General features: G+C 34.0%; 1 long non-coding RNA gene across 24 annotated transcripts in view; it reads left to right on the top strand.

Annotated features, from left to right (window-relative positions):
* Nucleotides 1-7,192, top strand: part of LOC144293771 (uncharacterized) — a 583,355-nt gene that overhangs the window by 239,301 nt on the left and 336,862 nt on the right. For 7 of the 24 annotated variants that reach the window (XR_013361094.1, XR_013361095.1, XR_013361096.1 and 4 more), the window contains one exon: nt 3,193-3,400. The exons of the other annotated variants lie outside the window; for them this stretch is intronic. This is a non-coding gene — a long non-coding RNA (uncharacterized LOC144293771). Of the gene's footprint in view, nt 1-3,192; nt 3,401-7,192 lie in introns of those variants that run through there. 24 annotated transcript variants of the gene reach the window in all.

Here is a 7,192-nt window from a genome sequence, read left to right as displayed (position 1 = left end):
AAACTTGAGTCATAAAAATTTCAGCCTCAAAAGATTTTAATGTAATCGTCTCTGATCATTTCAAGCTCCATTTAATTTTTTTTACCATTTTAACTAGGAAAATAAAATTTCATTCTGTAACTCATTATCTACAAAAATAGGATTTACTAAAGTCATCCACATACATCACATTGCTACCAGTTTTGGGGGGTTTATTTTTGCTGTTTGAGATTAGATATATTTTTTCCAAAGTTCTCTGGGTCTGGATACCACACCATAATTCTCATAAAATAATGTACTCTTTTAAGTGAGAGCTCCTGATTCTTAGGCATGTTATAAGTTTTCATATCAATTTGTTATGGATATGTACAGTAATATACATTAGAGGCATTTGAAATACCCAGCTTATTGCTTTTTAAAATCTATACTTAGCCCAATATTTCTGTAATATCTTAACCAAAAACAAGGGATTAAAAAATGGGTCATTTCTGTTCATATTTGGGGCACAAGAAGGGAGACAATTTAAATCATTTTTTTAAGTTAATTGTGAATTATTTCCTGAAAATGTTTTTTATGCATGAATCAGATTTGAAAAATCACAGAAAAAAAAAAGAAAAATCACAGAATTGCTAAAATGAAGGTTTGATATGGGTTTACCTTAGTGACATTATTAAAATATACTGTTGATTATTTTTATTTAATTCAAATAAAAGCACCTTTGACACAGACTTCACATTATTATTCTTTTTTTCATGAGAACTGTGGGTAGCAAATTCTTAAAGTTTTGCTGAAGCATCTCCATTATAATCTTTACAAAGAATGGTATGAAAAATAAAGAGCTCAGAGTCTGATGAGGTGGACTTTCATATTGCAAGAGTTCAGCAGTAGAGTGAATTGGGGTGACCTATCACTTTGCCTACTGATTGCAGCCCTGTGGCTCACGAGAGGCTTCCTGTCAGATTATGACGCACCTGGCTGTGGGATATCTGCCTTTTCAAAATGTCCTGAAAGCAGCAATATGAGCTTGCGTTGTTCATTCTGTACGGTCAGAGCACACGGGATGGTGGCTTTCCCAATCTATGATTGCTACTTGAAACACAAAGGAAAACACTTTTCTCCTTTTAATATTATAGTGATTAAAGTGGTTTTAAAGAAAGAAGACCTAAAATTTGAAACCAGGCATGTAAGACAGCTTTAAATTATGTGATTCACACTTATGCCAGATGCTGCTAGAGGAATTACTTGGTTTCTCATTAACATGGAGCAGTCCCCTTAGACTTCACACATAGTGGCCACTCACAAGCACATACACATCCATGTAAATGCTGGGAACAATCAACTGCATGCTACCAACTGTACAAGTTACAACAGAGGATTCAAGAAAACAATTCATTTCAAGGAGATGAGCTGCAGTTAAAAAGCAGTCATTCCTTTGCCAGCCCTGATATACTTGGAATGAATGTCCTTCAAGAACTTGGCTAATTGTTGTGTGATGTTGTTTCTGAGTGTATTCAAAATTCACTTAGGGAGATGCTGCTTAGATATGGATACAGTTAAGAACTTTCTTTCCAGGTGAAACTATGATAGTGGTAAAATATTAATTTCTGTTGATAACTGCCTTTGTGTGCAGAGTATTTGCATTTATAGAATTGTAGCTTCAATGGTCACATGGAGATTTATATTCATAAGTATTCTCAAGTCACGTTTTATTTTATTTTTCAATTATAAATTCCTCTCTGACCATGCCTTCGTTTATAGGTTGATCTCCAGTTTTCCTTTTATTCATTTATTTTTTGCTCATTTATCACATTTATGCATGGTTATTTATTTAGTTCTTTGAGTAGACCACTTTGGTAGGTTATGAGTCTCCAATTCAGGATTAGAAAGGATTTGGTTGGTTGATGCAGACACTATGGGACTTCTTTCTCTTTCTTTAGCAAGCCAAAAAACATGAAGCAAACTGGAGACTGAATGAAGTGTATCATAAATATGGATATTTCTAATAATATTCTTTCTTAAAGTCAATAATGTAACACAGCTCAAATCTTTATATTTGTTTGCATTTTCAGCATTTGGTATACCTATTACATACCTAGTAATTACTATTTCTCTATTTCTCTCTTGCTAAATCTATGCAACTCACTCACTTTTCTTTCTCTTTGACTCTACTGAGGAAAACACATCTGGATCAGTTCATGGAAAAGCTAACTTTTACTCACTTTTCTTTCTCTTTGACTCTACTGAGGAAAACACATCTGGATCAGTTCATGGAAAAGCTAACTTTTACCTTTGTCCTAGAAAATATAATACTGAATGCATAGTTTTAATTAATTAATTAATCAATTAAATTTTATCGGGACATTTGGTTTCTTATGTTAGTCTCAACAGAACCTACCCTCTCTCAGACATATGCCTGTATCATTGTACAGACCACCATGGCTGGCCTTGAGTGAGGATGTTGTACTCTTGTTCTGACCTTAAAACCTTGGAATTGGTTACCCTCTACCTTCATGTGGCCTGCTTGCTCTCTTTGGCATCCTTTTGCCCCTCTGTGTCTTTTCCCTCTTAAGGTTCAGCCCATGGCTTTGAACTCCTTGGTCTCCCATGGAATCCACAGGGCAGCTGTGATTTTAACTATCACATGCAGCCTAGGTCCCCAGAAAGCACCATTGGGAAACTAGGATGTAGAGATTAAGGATCTCTTGTGACAAGAAGTTATGTTTCTGAGGAAAGTAATTGCTGTTGTCAATGAAGTAGCCCCATCTCTTTCTCCATGGGGGAAATACCAACATCTGTAGGGCAGTCAAGTTCAATTTCAAGAGTATGTGTTTCGTGCAGGAGTCACATTGCAAAGGGAGCCTCAAATCATAAATTGCCTCACTTATAATAATGATTCCGAAAACAACTACCCTGACTCGTTTCCTTGTAATGGTCTTGTCCGTGGTCTAAGTGTCTGGGTAAGCAATTGGGTTCCCACCTAGGAGGATGGATGGAAGGCGGTATGTTGCAAGGCCCAGAGAAACTCAGTATGTGATGGCATGATAGCCATTCACATCCCTGAAGACCTTACCTAATGAATCAGCTTCTTGGCTTATACTGGAGACCATTACAAGGAAGCATGGTTTTAATTTAAAAGATACTATAGGAATCTCCTATACTCTATGAGAGCATAACTTAGAGACTGTGCTTTAATTAAAATTATTTTGCTTTCAGGGGATCCCTGGGTGTCGCAGCGGTTTGGCGCCTGCCTTTGGCCCGGGGCGCGATCCTGGAGACCTGGGATCGAATCCCACGTCGGGCTCCCGGTGCATGGAGCCTGCTTCTCCCTCTGCCTATGTCTCTGCCTCTCTCTCTCTCTCTCTCTCTCTCTCTCACTGTGTGCCTATCATAAATAAATAAAATAAAAAAATTAAAAAAATTATTTTGCTTTCAAAGAGTGTAATCAATCGCTGTGAGGGTAAGGATGTCATGCAATTTCTTTATAGTCCTTGTAAGTCATGGTTTTGCTCATCCTAAGTATTGAAACTGACTGCAAAATACATTTAGCCTTGCAATGCCTATGATTTGTAAAAGTCAAATGGGATAATAAGTGGCTAACAGATTATTCTTACCAACGAGGAATGTTTAGAAAGAGAAGCGTATAAATTATGTAATTTGGAATTGAACATTGTCTTAGCATTCAGTCTAATTCACAAATCAAAGTTATCCCTTTTCAGGAACATTTATGAAAATAATAATGTTTTTTTTTTATCTCTGTTGTCATTTAATAAGGGCCTGAATCATGCATAACTGTACAGGGGTTAAATAGTTCCTATGAAAGATTTTCTTCCTTTTTAATCTAAAGAAATGACATTCACATGGAGAGAATTACAAAAGAACATACTGGTAGGAATAATGAAAGATGTTTCACAAAAAGCATGGATCACAGATAAATTTATATTGAAGTCAAGTGGGTTGTTTATTTCTGGTAGTAGAATAAGTATTGACTGTTGAGATATTAGACTCAAGGAGATTTTGGATTAATGCCCCTTAAGTAGTTGAGACTTCTTGGAGAAGTAGTATTTCAGGCAGTTTTTGAAGGGAAAAAGGGAAAGATGTCTAGATCTTGGAAATTTGATAAAGAGGACATAACGAATCTATGCTTCACAACATCCTTTGTTAGAAATTAGGTTATGAAAAAGATGAGATGCAGCCAATTTAATATATCAAAACATTTGGAAGCTTATACAGTATCTTTAGAATTATGGTAAGGGCAATCAATAAATCCATCAAAAGATAGTTTTAAAAAATTATAAATTTCAAAGAGATTCTATGACATGAGTAAAATCTTTAGGAAATACTCACTTTTCCCTCATGTCAATGAATCAAATGATGAATTGAATTGTTCAATCAGAAGACACATCTCTATACTTAAAAAAATATTCTAATGGAGAGAATATTATCGAAGTTTAATTTAAAGAAATCATCTTGTACTAAGCAAATAATTTCTCATGCTATCTTCCTAACATCATTCAAATGTACTTTTGTAAATTATACTCTTCCTGGAACTATTAAAATAATCTACTAATTCTGATTCTAGTTACAGCTGTCACTTAATCTATTCCTGATAAATTGTCACACTTGTAACTTTGTTCTTTTTCTCAGTTTAAAATTGCACAATGTTAGTGAAATGTTTAGACAAGTAACCTTATGAAGGAAGAAGTGTAGGTTAAAATAAATGTAACATTATATAATTTGTGTTGTCTCTGCAAATAGTTTAAAAATAAAAGAGAATAAAATTACTCATTTGACATTTCAAAGCATTGAAATAAGCCTTGATCATACCTATAGTTATCATGAACTCCCACGATCTACTGTGGAGAAAAATCTTTACTTAAAGTTGGAATTCATCATTAACAGGTATAACAGCTATATTTGCTAATTTTTTGAAGCACATTTTTCTTTCAATTTTTTCCTGTTTGGATACCATTGTATGATTTTCGTATTTACTACACAAATCCACCAAGTTTAGATAGAATATAGCTTGGAGAAGACATCATAAAACTAGGAGAGTGGAGATTTGTATGAATTCTATAAATATTTACATAAATGGGAAAGCTTAGTTATTTTTCCAAATATTTTAAACATTTGGATAACTGGTATATATGAATTAAGAATTGGAATTTAGGGCTGAATGTTTCAGTCTCTGTAAAGATGATTTTCCTCCCATGTACATGGATCACATTTGCTCTCTCTTTGGGAGTCCTTTTGATTATAATAACAACATTTTAACCGTACATATTACTGTTTCATTTATGACTAAAATATTAGGGATTCTCTTCCTTCTGAATTGTCTTTAGCAACTTTGAGATTTCTGAATAGAATGTAAGATTTGCCTTAAAGCCTGCATGCCTGCCCGTTTTTTTGAGGTAGATATTCATTAATGCAATGCAACTTAGCAACAATTGCGTGTCTACAGTGTCCGCACACCAGCAGCAGCACTCTGCAGCTGTACTTGTGTAGTTTGCATTCAGAGAGAATTGGCCTCCGAGTGTCAGAGAGAATGCATTCAAAGGTGCCCCACATATGGCTGTTGGTAGTGATAATAAAATGAGGGCTATAATTAAATGCAGTCAAAGAGTTAAAGCTAGAAATCAAATACATTTTAGTTTTTCTGTGATAGGATGCAATCATTATTGCTTCTTAAAAATAGGATTATAATTTAAATTGCTTTCTCATTTGATTTATTATTCTGAATATGGAGAGATTTCTTTGTATATTTTTGAAGATCTGAAGGGAAAAAGTGGAATGGAAACATCTGGATCACATCACAGATTTTTAGTAGCAATAAGTGATTTCTGTCAGATTCCCAGGGAAGGAGAATGACTAGCAGAGTCAGCAATCCTCACCCTACTGTTCTTCCTGGCCAAAAGGATGAGCTACAGGAGAGTCACTAATTTGATAAGTAAAAACACACCATTCAGAAATTATCCCCTTGATGCTACTTCCTGGGTCTTTCGTAGTTTCACAGAGACGGGCTTCTCAGTTTGAGACACAGCACTGAAAACATGTCCCTAGACCCAGTTATTCCTGATGGATTCAGATGTTTTGTATCACCAAATCAAAGTGGTTGTCATTTTCCACGTGTGAAACTTGAACTCTGTCAGTGAAAAAGAAACACACCGCAATGTGGACAGTAGGAAGGAGTGAAAAAAACCCCACAAAGTCCTTATATTTTCCAGAAAGCAAAATTATTATGAAATGAGACATGGGTAATAACCTCATGAAATAAGGTTACTTGAGGAGTAACATATGATTTGTGTCAAGTCAGGTAACTGGAATATTTATTTAGCAAGTCCCTTAAAGTTTCAGCATGATGTTTTTGCTTGAGATAATTTTATCTGAGGTTGACCTTGAATATAAATTCATATTTTGATAAAATTGATTATAAATATTGAATATTTTTATTTTGACACAGTTAAATGGTATTACAAGTTACTGTTATTTTGTGGGCTATTTTAACTAATGGAAGTTTGTACTAGTTTACTGCAATATGCCCAACATGCAGAAAACTATTTGTATTTAAGAATACAGTATGATTTATTTTAATATTTCACATGTTAAAAATATTATTTTGTTATCCTTTTAGAACAAATCCTTAAAAAATGATGTTTGGAATTTTAGTTTCACGAAGAAGAATTTTTAAATGTTTCTGTTTTACTGTATGTAGTCACATTATGATTTGTATATTATCTCCCAATCTCATAATCTAAAAATAATTGCACAAACACTAAATTGGGTTAAAGACAAAGATTCCAAATTTTTTAGTATGCTCATACTTGGTGTCATTAGAATATCCGACCAGAGTTGCCATTTACTATGTCTATTCAATAAATCCATTCTCCCTCAAAGTATATTCTGAATGTAAAGATGAAAATAGACATTTATATGCAGTCTGAGCTAGAAAGAGGTGCTGATACTGTAATTAATATTGTACCACAATATCTTTTTAATCTATCATGCTGCCTTTTGCCCTTTATGGTATGTCAGAGAGCAATGTAATGAATGAGTGTGTCTGTGAGTATCAGCTTGAATTTGGTGAAAAGCGAGGTAACATGACATTTAATGTGATTAAGGCAGGAATAGATTCAGGTTTATTAGCTTTCACACGATCAAATATAAAACCAATGAGGATAAAACATCAAATATTTTTTAAAAGATTTTTTTTCAGAAT

This window comes from Canis aureus, chromosome 2 (assembly GCF_053574225.1).
Source record: "Canis aureus isolate CA01 chromosome 2, VMU_Caureus_v.1.0, whole genome shotgun sequence".
NCBI lineage: Eukaryota > Metazoa > Chordata > Mammalia > Carnivora > Canidae > Canis > Canis aureus.
Note: the sequence above shows the minus strand (reverse complement) of the source record. Positions and strands in the feature narration are given on the sequence as shown.